At 48.4% G+C, this 15285-nt stretch overlaps 1 long non-coding RNA gene across 1 annotated transcript; it reads right to left on the bottom strand.

Moving 5' to 3' along the window:
* Nucleotides 1–7764: 7764 nt before the first annotated feature.
* LOC144335508 (uncharacterized) lies at nt 7765–15209 on the bottom strand. The gene is made up of 3 exons (XR_013406418.1): nt 14551–15209; nt 11811–13229; nt 7765–7902 (listed from the first exon to the last, which is right to left on the bottom strand). It is a non-coding gene; the product is annotated as an uncharacterized LOC144335508 (long non-coding RNA).
* Between the last annotated feature and the right edge of the window lie 76 nt (nt 15210–15285).

Consider the following 15285-nt stretch of genomic DNA (forward strand, 5'->3'; position numbering starts at 1 on the left):
TTTTTGGTAGAAATGGGGTTTCACTATGTTGGCCAGGCTGGTCTCAAACTCCTGACCTCAAGTGACCAACTAGCTCGGCCTCCCAAAGTGCTGGGATTACAGGCGTGAGCCACCGCGCCCGGCCCAAGACTGTGTTTCTCTTGATCACCTATGTGTTCCCTGGCACATAGTAAGGATTCAATAAATAACTTTTGAATGGATGCATTTTAGCTGCAAGGAACACCCATGAACTCTCTTTACTCAGCTGACAGCAAGGAATCTGGTGTTCTGTAAGAAAGTGACGATGTGGATCTAGAAGTCGGACCTTACCCCAACACTGGCATTTTCCTAATCACAGGAAATCTTCCAGTAAATACGTTGGGGTCTTTGAGGAGGCCCCAAAATAGCAGTCTGCTCCCTTCTCTGTGAATTTTGAATTGAATCAGAAGATAGCAGCAAGCTAGACAAGGACCAAAAATAACCTTTTCTACTGATAAAGCTGATATTAGAGAACGTGGCTTATATCATCAGACAAACGAGCTTCCCGATACTCAACTTCAGAATTAGGCAGACTTGGCAGCTTGGTGACAGGCAGCTGAGCTGGAATGGGCCTCCTCTTCCCACCCCGCGGGAGCGAAGCTTGCTCCCAAGAAGAAAAGAAGAGAGGATGATATAAGGCACAGTTCCTCCTTCCAAACTCACCAGTCATATTAAACCACTCCTCCTTCTCAGGGAAGAGGGGGCAGGCGGAGAGAAGCCAGGAGTGTTTGGACTCCTTTCAGAAGAAAGAAAACATCAGGAGTGGGAAGACCCAGTCTCCCTCCCTCACACACACCACGTGTGATTTGGTCAGGTCAATTGATTCTACTTTGTTTTCAATCAAAATGGGCGATATTTCCAAGTGGTGGGATATGTTTGCTGTCTAAAATATAGAATAGCTCCATAGAATAACTCACACATCACAGAATCAAGCTCCCCAAGGAGTTGGAGATCTTCATTTGAAATTATGCAAAATTCAAAAGAAGAAACAAGAGCTCACGACGAAATTACACAATCAGGGGCACTAGGTGGCAATAAGCCTTTTGCTCTCTCACCATGCCCATCAAAGGCATTTCAAGAGCACTGAAAGCTCACACACTTCCCACGCCGGCTGTCAGTTTCTTTCTGGATGATCTCAGAGCCACACAGAGCATTCTTAGTCACTGGGAGAACAGAACCAAAGCTTAACTCCTTGGTGGCACCAGGGGAAGTGGCACTTCGAGTTGGATTCCAGGAAATCCAGGGAAACACTTGACACAGGAAGTCTGTGACCACGTTCCCAGTTTCCCCAGTGTCAAGGCTGGGGCCATGAGCATTGTTCAAAACACTCAGGCCTGCATTGTGTCTGTCTACCACATGCTTTTGGTTTTACTCCCCAGGGCACTTTTTCCTGTTTCTGTTTTTTGGTTTTGCTTTTTAAGGTAAACATGTACCATCTAGGCTTCAAGAAACGTCCTTGAATAACCATCGTTTGCCGATTTGAAGGTTGGTACACAAACTACCAGCTGAATTGGACAATCATAACCCCCCAAATGAGGCAAAAGTACATTTAACATTCAACACGGGTTTTCCTAAAAGTGGTATTGGCTGTTTAATGTGACTGAGCCTGGTGAGAACCAGGATGCCCTGAACTCAGCAGGATCCCCTCAACTCAGCAGGATCCCCTCTGTTCTTGCTGCCAAGACAAAGTTTTGCTCTAATCTTAAGTAGCTTGCTGGTGGGCTATTTGCTGGAGGTCACTAAGTAGACTTTGCTGGCCAGCCCTGGGAGAGAACCCAGGCTGACAAAGGAAACCTCGAACACAGCAAGATTGAGACAATATGTTCCCATCCTCTCTTCTCAAATGTAAAGCTATTTTCTCATCTATTACCTGCCCCTATTTTTACCATGAGAAGCTCTCCAATGCCACTTTAGCTATCGATAATTGGCAGTGAGTTTTGCAATTAACAGCTGCCCAGAATCAATTCCAAGGATGCGCAACTGAAACCGCTTTTAAAAAGGCAGAGTTGGGGATTGCTCTGCTGCCTACCTGACCTCCAATCCTTTTTCTTACCCATACAAACCATCTGCTGGAAGAATCTGAAACTTGAACCACGTACCTAAATGCCCAGTTCTGGGTATGGGGTAGATATTTGAGAAATATTTCGATTGATTGATGTGTACCCGGGGGAAGGGTACGGGCAGCTCCACAAGGAGTTGCTGTGTAATTCACAGTGAAGAGTGGCTCTCCTGCTGACTCAAAACTCCTTTCTTATTTCAGACCAAAGACTCCAGGGACAGGTTTGGGTAAGAAACCTGGCCTCAGGGAAAAGCATATGAAGCCTGTTCATTCCCCAGAAGAGAAGAAATAGAGAGAATTGCTCACCGTGATGGGCGCATCTCAGCTTTGCAAGTTTATCGTCCTCATGATAAACTTGAGGGGCACCAGCAAGGGGCCTTCTATGAGGCTGAACTTCCCACTCACCCGTGCCTGTTAGAGACATGACCCAAGGCTTTGGGAGCTTTCTCGCAGCTTCTGCTTAAATGGTGGCAAGGAGGGAGCCAGTCCTTTCACCATGACCTCTAAATGACGCCAGTGCTGAAGGCTGTGGGGCCTTCGATCGCTCGAAAACTAGGAGACTTAAATATTTTTAGAGACATGCTGTCATCTGGGCAGCCTTAAGTGGATGTTTTCTCTGTCTTTCTTCAGAACTAGTGGGTTTGCAAGAAACCCTCCCAGGGCAGCAGTCTTAGAGGAAGTGCCTGCTAATGCAAGAAGGAGGGCAAGGGGGACAGCCAGCTGGAGCCTGGAGCTGCTCATGCTCTTGGAACCCTCGGCGGGCGCAGGCGGGGATTTACGGACCTGCCTTTTCCCTCATCATTCCGCAGGAAGCTTCTTTAAATGAGCCTCAGCCCAGCAGCTCTCATGGGGCCTGGTGTTTATAGTGGAGACCAAGATAACAGAACCGTGGAGGTGCCAGCCCTGGATACCGACCCCACAGTCCAGAATCATCAACTGGGCCCCAGGGCAAATTGTGTTCTGTTTTCTCTGTGCAAGATGCCAGAATGCTCCTGCCTCGAAGAGGTTGACTCTGTTGTCAGCTGTGGGAAAAAACAGCCAGAGTTGCTATTTACACCCTGAACTGAAAGCTGGGTAAAAATAGCGCTAGCAGCTTGGTCCAGCTTCAAACCCCACTGCAGAGAGATTATTTTTGGAAGAGAAGATTTTCCTCCCCACCCACAGATCTGAAAATGGTCACCTCCCCGGAAGAAAGGAGGAGAGATGATCCCACGCAAAGGTGAAACCTACCCCCTTCCCACTTTCCCTGCCCAGGACAGCACATCAAGAGACGACGAGAAAAGCCCTCCCCTGACAGCAGGTCAGGCCCAGCACAGCCCTGCAGCTGACCTAGTTCAAGGTACAGTGAGAATTAATTAACTTTGACTAAGTGAGAGGAGGCAGCTTTCTGAACCTGGATGCTGCGCCATCCTGTTGCTTATGTGGCTAAAAGCAGAAAAAAATAATTGACCAAAAGAGTATGCAAGACCCCAGAACAATAGCTCAGAGCCTGACGGTCAGGAAATGACTCTCCAGCACTCCCGCTCTCGATAGGCCACGATGGCTGTAAAATGATGAATAAATTCCTAAAAGCCTGGTCTGGTCCTGCTTCTGTGTTGAGAACCCCTAGCAGCTGGGGGCTGAAAATTCTTCCCTCAGCTACTTGCTAGAGCTCAGGACCCAGTGTGTGGAGTTCTGGAACCTCCTTCAGGTTCAGGAGGTGATCCACATGACAATCAGTGGAAGAAAAGTCATTCCTTAATAGCATGCCCTTTATTCTGTAAAAAGATATTTTATAGGTACATATAAGTATGTAGATTATGCTGTCTTAGAACTCTAAAAAGATATACACATGTGGATAGTTCTTAACAGGTAAAACTATATTAAGACTGTGTGAAAAACAGCAGAGAAAAATACCAGATCCATGGTGTCATGAAATTGTTCTATAATCTGAAAGCGCCCAGGCTGCCCAGAGCTGAAACCAAGAGGTGCTTAATAAGTATTTTTAGGGAGGAAGAGAAAACACCTCCCACATCCTACCTCCATCCGAACCTCCTTCTACGGAGATCCAGGAACGAAAATGAATCTTCCAGTTTGAGAAGACATACCTCGGCAACCCCACCCACCTGAAAGAAACGCAAGAGAATGACGTAGTGCTCCCCCAACCTCTTAGCACCCCTACCCAACACACGCCAGAGCTTCGCCACCCTGGCCTCAGTGTGAGCACTTGGGTAGCGACAAAGTCGGGGACACCTGGGTCTAGGTGGAAGTGGTACAGATGGGCTTGTGCCTGGGGCACAAGGGCAGCTCATGCCTGGCTTTTTCCTCCGGTGGCACACAGACTGAGGTTTTATTCCCATCGTTGTTACCTGTTAGCTGTGTGACCAACTCACTTCACCTTTTTGAAATCTGTTTGCCTCGCTAGCTAAGAGGGCTGATACCACCCACGTCCTGGGGTTGGTGAGAACGAGCCGAAGCCGCATGCATGAGGGCTGTTTGGTGGCTGCTGCAGAGTGAGGGTATTGTGCATCCAGGGGCAGTCCTGTTTCCTCCAGGGCATATCCTGAGCCAGATTCAGGGATCTGTCCTGCTTCCAGCTACCTGACGATGGGGAGCCTGCCAGACGGCTAAAGTCTGAACTCTCTGAGAAATGCATGGCATTGACAGAAATTGCTAAAAATGTCCTTTTCGCCCACAGTGTGAGGCCCTCCTGCACCCTGCCCTTCATTTACTGTGGTCCTTCACCTGAAATGAAAATGGTCACCTCCAAGGAGCCAGAAACAGAATCTCCCTATTTGGGTGTCTCTGCCAATGGGTTGTCCAGCCAGCTAAGGGCTGGCTCAGCACTGGCTTCTCAGCTGAGGGAGGTCACGGAAATGGAGTCCCAGGGCCCCTTTCCAAGTCTCATCTACCCATGACATCGGGAGGGAAGAGCTGCCGCTCTGCTGAGTCATAGCTATTTAAGCTATCAGTACTCAAGGGCTCGGAGACTCCCCAAGGACCTGGGAAAGACAGCTCAATATCCCTTTGATCAGGACTGCTTTGGGTTTCTATTTCCAAAGTTGAGAGATCCAGATAATGCTGACTCCTGCCCAGGGACGAAGTGAGCTCAGGTCTCTCTCACTGACCTCCTGCTGAGAATTGTAGGCCAAGGTGGCCAGGCTCTCCTTTCCAGCCTAAGTCAGCTTCCTTCTGAGTCAGCTTTCTTCACCTCCCTATTAATAGCCACTGCTTTGGCTGACTCCATGCACAGTATGATTACAGTTTAAGAATACATCTCAAACCAGGAAGCAGTCACCTTCCTGGAGCTGGGCTGTGGAGGGCCCCGAGCGGAGGCTCCATCCCAGAAAGCAGAGGCCAGAGCAGCTGCAGAGAGGCTGGGGAGACAAAGTCATTGGCCTGCAAGACAAGTCACTGCTTTGGGGGTTCTGTCTCACTGAACTTTCCTTTGTTTAGGGCAGGAGACATGGACGCAGGCTAACTTTTATTTTATTCTTACCGATATTCTTGGGCAGGACTGAAAAAGTGTGGCTATATTATCCAATTATGCAGACCCCTCAGCTCACTGGAACGGCCAGTTCTAGACCAAACTGGGGTTAGCCCCTACCAGCGTCACCTTTTCTCCGTCAGGACGGTAACAAAGTGGCCTACTTAAAGAAGCTCAGGGCCGGGTGCAGTGGCTCACGCCTGTAATCCCAGCACTTTGGGAAGCCAAGGTGGCGGATCACGGATCACCTGAGGTCAGGAGTTCAGGACCAGCCTGGCCAACATGGTGAAACCCCATTGTTACAAAAATACAAAAATTAGCTGGGCATGATGGTGGGTGCCTGTAATCCCAGCTACTTGGGAGGCTGAGGTGGGAGAATCACTTGAACCCAGGAGGCACAGGTTGCAGTGAGCCAAGATCGTGCCATTGCACTCCAGCCTGGGCAATACAGTGAGACTCCGTCTCAAAAAAAAAAAAAAAAAGAAGAAGAAGAAGAAGGCTCAGATTGCCCAGATGGGATGGGATGCTGAGAACAGATTGAGTCCCAGCAAAAAAAATAAATAATATTTTTTACTCCACCCCTCTTCCCTTCCTATGTTTCTCCCCAGGAAAAGCAAACAAGCTAAATGTGCTTTAGCATTAGATCATACTGAGAAGCAATGAAGTCAGGCCACCCTGTAATTTGTTCCAGCCTTCCCATCCCTCGTGGCCCCTGAATGGGCAGAACATATGGGTTTAGGAGCCAGACATCCTGGATTCAAATTCTCACTTAACCTCTGAGCTAAGAGGGCTTAGTAAATTTATTCCACTTTTCTGAACCCCCATCTTCTTATGTATATAAAGGGATAATAATGTATCCTGAAATGATTTTAATGCAAATGAAATGAGACAACTTTGAAAAGTATGCCAAGTACTGTGCCTGGAATATAGCAGGTGATCAATAAACTATCTTAATTTTCTTTTCAAAAATATAAAATATGGGGAAATGTGAGGATAAGCCAAGACCATCTAAACCCCTCACACTGGTGGGGAAACATGACCAGCATCTCTAAACTGCAGGCCCATGATGTAAACATCTCTGGTATGAGGGCCCAAGAGAACAAGCAGAATGTTGTTTCTCTCCTCTGGATTCATACCATTCAGAAGTTCCAAACAGCGGCCCAATCTGGACCACGATGGGTTCCGCTAAAGCCAAAGTGAGGCGTCTCCTGGCTCCATTTATCTTCCCTACTAACAGTTCTCAGAAGTCTCACAGTTCATAGGCCAGGCACGGTGGGTCATGCCTGTAATCCCAGCACTTTGGGCCGAGGCGGGCAGATCACCTGAGGTCAGGAGTTTGAGACCAGCCTGGCAAACATGGCGAAACACCATCTCTACTAAAATTACAAAAATTAGCTGGGTGTGGTAGCAGGCGCCTATAGTCCCAGCTACTGGGGAGGCTGAGGCAGGAGAATCGTTTGAACCCAGGAGGTGGAGGTTGCAGTGAGCCGAGATCGCACCACTGGACTCCAGCCTGGGTGACAAAAGGGGACTCTGTCTCAAAAAAAAAAAAAAAAAAAGAAAAAGAAAAAAAAGTCCCACAGTTCATAAACAAAACGATGGCACCAAGAAAAATATGGGCAAGCCAAGGGTACAGAAGGGCTTCCATGAGGCGGGGTGCTTATCTATATTTCAAGGTCCCCCTTAAAAGAACCAGGTCAGCCAGGCCTCTGGGTGAACCCTGCTATTAGGAAGGCCAAAGGAGAAACAATATATCATGGGTGCCCTGTTTTTCAACCTGCTGAGAAATAACCTGCCCCCAGACACCTGATTATTAGCTGACAAATAATGGTCTCTTTAGCCCAGTCCCAGTTGGTGTCCCTCAGCAGCCTGCAAGTCCAGTGGGGTGGGGGCAGGGTCGGACTTTGTTCTTGCCACAGCTCTCTTCCCTCTTGCTTGCCAAGAGCTCACATATATCTGATGGGAGCCAACCAGCACTGCTGGCAGCACAAAGTGGGGCCAGCCCCCCCGTGACCTCCCCTCACCCAACATTGCCCCCAGCTGACTAGGGGCTTCAGTGGCAGAGGAGAGAGCGGGCACTGAATTGACTTGGGCTCACTGCCATAGAGGCAGCCCAGAATTCCCCTCACCTCAGTAGGGAAGAGAGTGGTCCTCATGTCCTTTGTGTTAAGTCTAGCCTGGAGTCTACCTACACGCAGGTATGGAGGGGATGAGAACACTGTCTTTTCTTTTTTTTTTTTTTTTTTTTGAGATGGGGTCTCACTCTGTCGCCCAGGTTGGGGTGCAGTGGTGCAAACACTCACTGCAGCCTTGACCTCCCTGGGCTCTGGTGATCCTCCCACCTCAGCCTCCTGAGTAGCTGAGTCTACAGGAGCATGCATGGATAATTTTTAAAATTTTTTTGTAGAGACAGGGTTTCGCCACATTACCCAGATTAGTCTCAAACTCCTGGCCTCAAGTGATCCTCCCCGCTCAGCCTTCCAAAGTGCTGGGATTACGGGCATGAGCCACCACACCCGGCCTACACCGTCACTTATTTACATGCCACAAAGACCGCCCAATTTAAGGATCAGCTACCCTAACACCATTCACTCCTGCCGTCACTCAGCAAATAGTTTTTGAACACTTACCTTGTGCCAGCACTGTTCTAGGTTCTGAATGCACATTGCTGAATAAAACAAGACTGTGTCTGCCCTAGGGGAAGAGCCAGACAAAGAACTTGAAAATGAATACATAAATAATTGCAAAGTGTGAGCAATGTTATTGAGAGAAGTACTTGGGGACAGTGATAGAGAATAACTGATAGGGAGGGGAAGGTGTCTGATTTAGATTAGAAGGTGAGGCAGGACCTCTCTGAGGAGGTGACATTTAAGGACTTGGGATTTCCTCTTTCTGCTCAGTTAAAAGTTCTCTCAATGAAAGGCTCTGAGAAGAATGAAAAGGTACTTCAGCCAGAGGTGCAGTAAAAAGCATTCTGGGGGGCTGGGCGCAGTGGCTCATGCCTGTAATCCCAGCACTTTGGGAGGCCGGGGCGGGTGGATCACAAGGTCAGGAGATCGAGACCACACTGTGAATGGTGAAACCCCGTCTCTACTAAAAATACAAAAAATTAGCCGGGCGCGGTGGCAGGCACCTGTAGTCCCAGCTACTAGGGAGGCTGAGGCAGGACAATGGCGTGAACTTGGGAGGCGGAGCTTGCAGTGAGCCGAGATTGCACCACTGCACTCCAGCCTCAGCGACTAAGCTTGACTCCATCTCAAAAAAAAAAAAAAAAAAAAAAAAAAAAGCATTCTGGGAACTGGGCGTGGTGGCTCACCTCTGTAATCCTAGCATTTTCGGAGGCTGAGGCAGGAGCATTGCTTGAGCTCAGGAGTTCAAGGCCAGCTTGGGCAACATGGTGAAACCCCATCTCTACAAAATATACAAAAATTAGCTTGGAGTGGTGGCACCCACCTGTGGTCCCAGCTCTTGGGGAGGCTGAGGAGGGAGGATCACCTGAGCGCAGGAGGTTGAGGCTGCAGTGAGCCGATATCACATCACTGCACTCCGGCCTGAGTGAGAGTGAGACCCTGTTCCAAAAAAACCAGCATTCTGGAAGGAGAGCAGGGGCTACAGAACCCTTGTCCAAGTCTCCTGCTATGGATGCATTTACCCTTTCTGCCCCACACTCAGCATCCATCTTTCCTCCTTCCCAGGGCCTTTCTAGCACCTTGTCCTGTCCCCTAGCATGTTCTCTTCCCTGTGAAGACATTGCTCTTCCTTGTATGACATCTGTTATGGACACACTGTCTTTGAAAACACTTTTTTTTTTTTAGATGGAGTCTCACTCTGTCACCAGGCAGGAATGCAGTAGCGCAAACTCTGCTCACTGCAACCTCTGCCTCCTGGGTTCAAGCAATTCTTCTGCCTCAGCCTCCCAAGCAGCTGGGATTACAGATGTCTGCCACCACACCCAGCTAATTTTTGTATTTTTAGTAGAGACAGGGTTTCACCATGTTGGCCAGGATGGTCTCGATCTCCTGACCTCATGATCCACCCGCCTCGGCCTCCCAAAGTGCTGGGATTACAGGTGTGAGCCACCGGGCCCAACCTGAAAACACTTTTCTCTAGAGACCCTACAGTCCTGCCCTTGAATCTCTGCAAGTCAAATAGCTCTGATCTGTAGGAGATAAAACTCGCCATTCCTGCTGGGCCAGCAGGCTAATTACAGAATCTGCTTTCTATAACTCTTTATCTCAGGACTGTTTTCCCAAATTAGCATTAGCTAGGTAGCTATCAGGCCATCTGCCCCCTGAGTTAAGGAGTTGGCCTCTAGATTGTTGTGAAAGCAGCCCAGACATTGTAGCCAAACAGAGCTGGGATGAATCCTAGCTCCTTCCTTATCAGCTTTGTGAGTTTAGGCAAGTCACTGGGCTTCTCTGGGCCTCGGGTTCCTTACATGCAAGATTAGGAGGAGGATAGCACCTGCTCCCGCAGAGCTGGCACAGCAGTTAGCTAGGAGGCATGCAAGATGGATGGAAGTCATATGTACTCCACAAATGGGAGTCTTTGCTGTGACACCAACTATAAAACAATCTGAGTAGAATTTTTTTTTTTTTTTTTTTTTTTTTTTTTTTTTTTTTTTTGAGACGGAGTCTCACGCTGTTGCCCAGGCTGGAGTGCAGTGGCGTGATCTCGGCTCACTGCAAGCTCCGCCTCCCGGGTTCCCGCCATTCTCCTGCCTCAGCCTCCTGAGTAGCTGGGACTACAGGCGCCCGCCACCGCGCCCGGCTAATTTTTTGTATTTTTAGTAGAGACGAGGTTTCACTGTGGTCTCGATCTCCTGACCTTGTGATCCGCCCGCCTCGGCCTCCCAAAGTGCTGGGATTACAGGCTTGAGCCACCGCGCCCGGCCAATCTGAGTAGAATTTTGGCAGTGCGTTTTATGAAGGTGACTGATTGCTCCGTTAAGAATGGTGGCCAGGTTTCCATTTCAGAAACCATTTGGCCACAGGAGCTCCCTTTTTAAAAATTTTTTTTGAGACGAGTCTCACTCTGTCGCCCCAAGGCTAGAGTGCGGTGGCAAGATCTCGGCTCGCTGCAGCCGCCGCCTCCTGGGTTCAAGCCATTCTCCTGCCTCAGCCTCCCGAGTAGCTGGGACTATAAGCGCACGCCACCACGCCTGGCTAATTTTTGTATTTTTAGTAGAGACGAGGTTTCACCATGTTGGCCAGGCTGGTCACGAACTCCTGACCTCAAGTGATCCGCTCACTTCGGCCTCCCAAAGTGCTGGGATTACAGGCGTGAGCCACCGCACCCAGCTGACAGGAGCTCTTTAGTCTGGGGATTGCTAAGAACCGGGTGAAAGGAGAACACTTCGGGACCTGAGAAAAGGCATGGCTCCCAGAATCCCAGATTGCTAAGAATTCTGAGAAAAGTCTAGTCCAAATTTTTACTATCAGGCAGGATTGAATTTAAATCTCAGATATGGGTAAGCATATTTCCAGAACTTACAATGAAATAAAAAATAAATCTCAGACAGATGGAAATATTTCCCATACACAGTTGAGCAGCCATCACAAATGCTGCCATGGCTGTACTACATGATAAGATACTTTATTGTAATTACTTCACTCAGTCATTTAATTATCAATTCAAAAACATATTTACGGCTGGGTGCGGTGGCTCATGCTTGTAATCCCAACACTTTGGGAGGCGGATGTGGGCGGATCACCTGAGGTCAGGAATTTGAGACCAGCCTGACCAACATGGAGAAACCCTGTCTCTACTAAAAATACAAAATTAGCCAGGCATGGTGGCGCATGCCCGTAATCCCAGCTACTCGGGAGGCTGAGGCAGGAGAATCACTTGAACCCAAGAGGCGGAAGTTGCGGTGAGTCGAGATTGCACCATTGCACTCCAGCCTGGACAACAAGAGTGAAACTCCGTTTCATAAAAACAAAAACAAAAACAAATAAAAAATACATATTTACGGGGCACCTACTATGTACCACGTACTTACTATTCAAGGCATGTGGGATATACAGGCACCGAGACAAGGTCTTATTCCTTGTGGAAACCACAAAAAAAAAAAAAGAGAGGAAGAGAAAGAAAAAGGAAAGGGCTGGGTGCAGTGGCTCACTCTTGTAATCCCAGCACTTTGGAAGACCAAGGTGGGCAGATCACTTAAGCTCAAATGCTCGAGACCAGGCTGAGCAACATAGATGAGACCCTGTCTCTATAAGAAATACAAAAATTGGCACCTGTAGTCCCAGGTACTTGGGAGGCTGAGATGGGAGGATCACCTGAGCCCAGGAGGTTGAGACTGCAGTGATCCAGGATTGTACTACTGCACTCCAGCCTGGGTAAAAGAGTGAGACCCTGTCTGAAAAAAAAAAAAAAAAAAAAGAAGAAGAAGAGGAAAGGAAGGAAATGGTGATAAGTGATATGAAGAAAATAAAACAAGGTAATAGATAAACAGTGACCAGAGGAGGAAAGGGTGAGGTGGGGCTAGAAAAGGCTGACATTTGAGCAGAGACCTGGTGGGTGAGAAAAAGCCAGACATGAGAGAATTCAAGGAAAAACCATCCTAAGCGAGGATACCTCAGTACAAAGTCCCTGAGCAGAAATAAGCTTGATGTGTTCAAGGCACAGAAAGAATGTCCAGGCGCTTGTGGTCACGAGGCTGCGGGTGGCAGACAGAATATGTAGGACCTTGAAGACTTTGAGTTTTATTCTGATTGCAGAGGAGCAGCGAGGTCTGGTTTATACTTTGAAAAGCTCACTGTGGCTATTCTTGGAAATGTACTATAAGCGGCGTGAGTGGAAGTGAGGAGACCAGGTAAGGAGGTTATTACTGGAGTTCAGGCAAGACGTGGTGGCTTGAACCAGGCTGTAGCATTGGAGATGATGAAAGCCCGTCAGATTTGAGACCTCTTTTGGGGGTAGAGCTAACAGGACTTGCCTAGGGGTTAGATATGGGTGAGGGGTATTGACAGAGAGGAATCAAAGCTGACTCCTGGATTTTGAGCCTAGTAAACTGGGAGGATGGTGATGCTGTTAAATTAGATGGGATTGTTGGGAGAGATTACTTATTCCATGTCTTCCTCCTCCTCTGGAGAACCTGGAGCTATTCAGAAGCACCATTCATTACTTCCATGGCTAAAAAGTACTACAAATCTTAGTCGTGGACCTTGAGGATCAGCTCACAATGTTCTCAGTACTGCAGCCTTCTCCAGGAGTCTGCCCTCAGCCTAGAGCACATCCAAGCGATGACCCAGGCCAGGAACCTGGGACCCAGCCTAGAGCCCTCCCTTCCTCTCAGTAAACGATAAAAACAGAAAAGTAGCTGAGCACTTCCTGTGCCAGACACTGTGCTAAGCACATGGATCTCATTTGATTTTTGCCACAACCCTGTGCTGTAGGTGCCATTATTATCCCCATTTTACTAATGGAGAGACTTAAGGCTAAGCAACTTGATCAAGTTCGCTGTTCTCTGCTAGGAAGTGTTGGGTGGAGCCATAGCCTGTGAGTTCACCAAGCCACCACCTCGTGGTGAAACAACCCTTGACTCCCATGGCTCGGCCTTCCTTATCTGTCTCTTCCTCGCTGTCCCCACGGCCACTGCCCTGGGTTAGGCATTTCTCTTTTTCTCACCTGCAATATTGCTACATCCTCCTTAATCACCTCCCTGCCTCCATCCAGCCTCTATGCCTCTCTCTAGTCCTTCCTTCCATAACTGTCCGAGTGGAAACGTGATGTGTATCTGACAATGTCACGCTTCTGCTCAAAAATCTTTTTTCCCTCCACCCCATAAGGAAGGAAACAAGCTTGAAATTCTTTAATGGCTTCTTGATGCCTATGAGTTAAAACCTAAACACCGGCCGGGCGCGGTGGTTTACGCCTGTAATCCCAGCACTTTGGGAGGCCGAGGCGGGCGGATCACGAGGTCAGGAGATCGAGACCATCCTGGCTAACACGGTGAAACCCCGTCTCTACTAAAAATGCAAAAAATTAGCCGGGCGAGGCGGCGGGCGCCTGTAGTCCCAGCTGCTCAGGAGGCTGAGGCAGGAGAATGGCGTGAACCCGGGAGGCGGAGCTTGCAGTGAGCCGAGATCGCGCCATTGCACTCCAGCCTGGGCGACTAAGCGAGACTCTGTCTCAAAAAAAAAATAAAAAATAAAAAATAAAAATAAAAATAAAACCTAAACACCTTACAAGGCCCTTCAAGACCTGGCACCAACCTCCTGTGTGGCCTGATCCTCTCTCCTGCTGTTTCCCTTGAACTCTGTGTTCCAGGCATACCAGATGCACGTGAAGTCTCAGGTCTGAGGACTGGGCCAGATGTGCCCTCTGCCCACAATGCCTCTTCCTTTTCTCTTCTGTGCAATCCCTGGGCATTTGCACACACACGTGTTACACACACACTATGTTCATTTGGTGATTCCCACAAATTCTTTGAGACTCAGCTCCGAAGATGTCCCCTGGGAAGCCCTTCCTCACACTCACGATCAGATGTGGGCACCTCTTCCTCTGACACCACCCCTTCAGACCTCTGATGAAGCAAATTATTTTCTATTGTAATTTTCTCTTTACAAACTGTCCCTCTTAGAGAATATAAGGTCTGTGAGGGCAGGAACCATAGTTATGTTGTGACTGTTGTATCCTCAACATCTGCACATGTTCATAAATATTTGTTTTTTTATTTTGTTATTTACTTTTTTCTTTTTTTTTTTTTTTTTTGAGACGGAGTCTCGCTCTGTCGCCCAGACTGGAGTGCAGTGGCGCGATCTCGGCTCACTGCAAGCTCCGCCTCCCGGGTTCACGCCATTCTCCTGCCTCAGCCTCCGGAGTAGCTGGGACTACAGGCGCCCGCCACCACGCCCGGCTAATTTCTTTTTGTATTTTTAGTAGAGACGGGGTTTCACCTTGTTAGCCAGGATGGTCTCGATCTCCTGACCTCGTGATCCGCCCGCCTCGGCCTCCCAAAGTGCTGGGATTACAGGCTTGAGCCACCGCGCCCGGCCACTTTTTTCTTTTTTTGAGACGGAATTTTGCCCTTGTTGCCCAGGCTGGAGTGCAATGGCATGATTTCAGCTCACCGCAACCTCCACCTCCCAGGTTCAAACGATTCTCCTGCCTCAGCCTCCCGAGTAGCTGGGATTACAGGCGCCTGCCGCCGTACCCAGCTAATTTTTGTATTTTTAGTAGAGACAGTGTTTTGTCATGTTGTGCAGGCTGGTCTCGAACTCCTGATCTCAGGTGATCCACCCACCTCAGCCTCCCAAAGTACTGGGATTACAAGCGTGAGTCACTGTGCCCAGCCTAATATTTGTTAAATGAATAAATAAATGGCTTCTTGAAATGAATTGATCTTCAAAGTAGATTCTGAAATCTTGGAAACACTTTGTCCTCACATTTTCCCTTTGTTGGACTTATTTCCCTGGGGATTTTTGCTATAGTGGGGCTTGGGTTGGAGGTTGAATATATAGTGGCTAAAATGTAGACTCCAGGCTGACCATGGTGGTTTACATCTGTAATCCCAGTGCTTTAGGAAGCTGAAGCAGGAGGATTTCTTGAGCCCAGGAGTTCGAGGCTGCAGTGGACTATGATTGCACCACTGCAATCCAGCCTGGGCAACAGAGCAAGACCCTGTCTCTTGAAAAAAAAGAAAAAAAAAGAACTCAGCATCTCAGCCTCTGTTTTATTTATTGTAAAACTGAGTTAATAATAGAACCTACCTTAGAGGGTTAATATGAAGGCT

This window comes from Macaca mulatta, chromosome 16 (assembly GCF_049350105.2).
Source record: "Macaca mulatta isolate MMU2019108-1 chromosome 16, T2T-MMU8v2.0, whole genome shotgun sequence".
Classification (NCBI taxonomy): Eukaryota; Metazoa; Chordata; class Mammalia; order Primates; family Cercopithecidae; genus Macaca; species Macaca mulatta.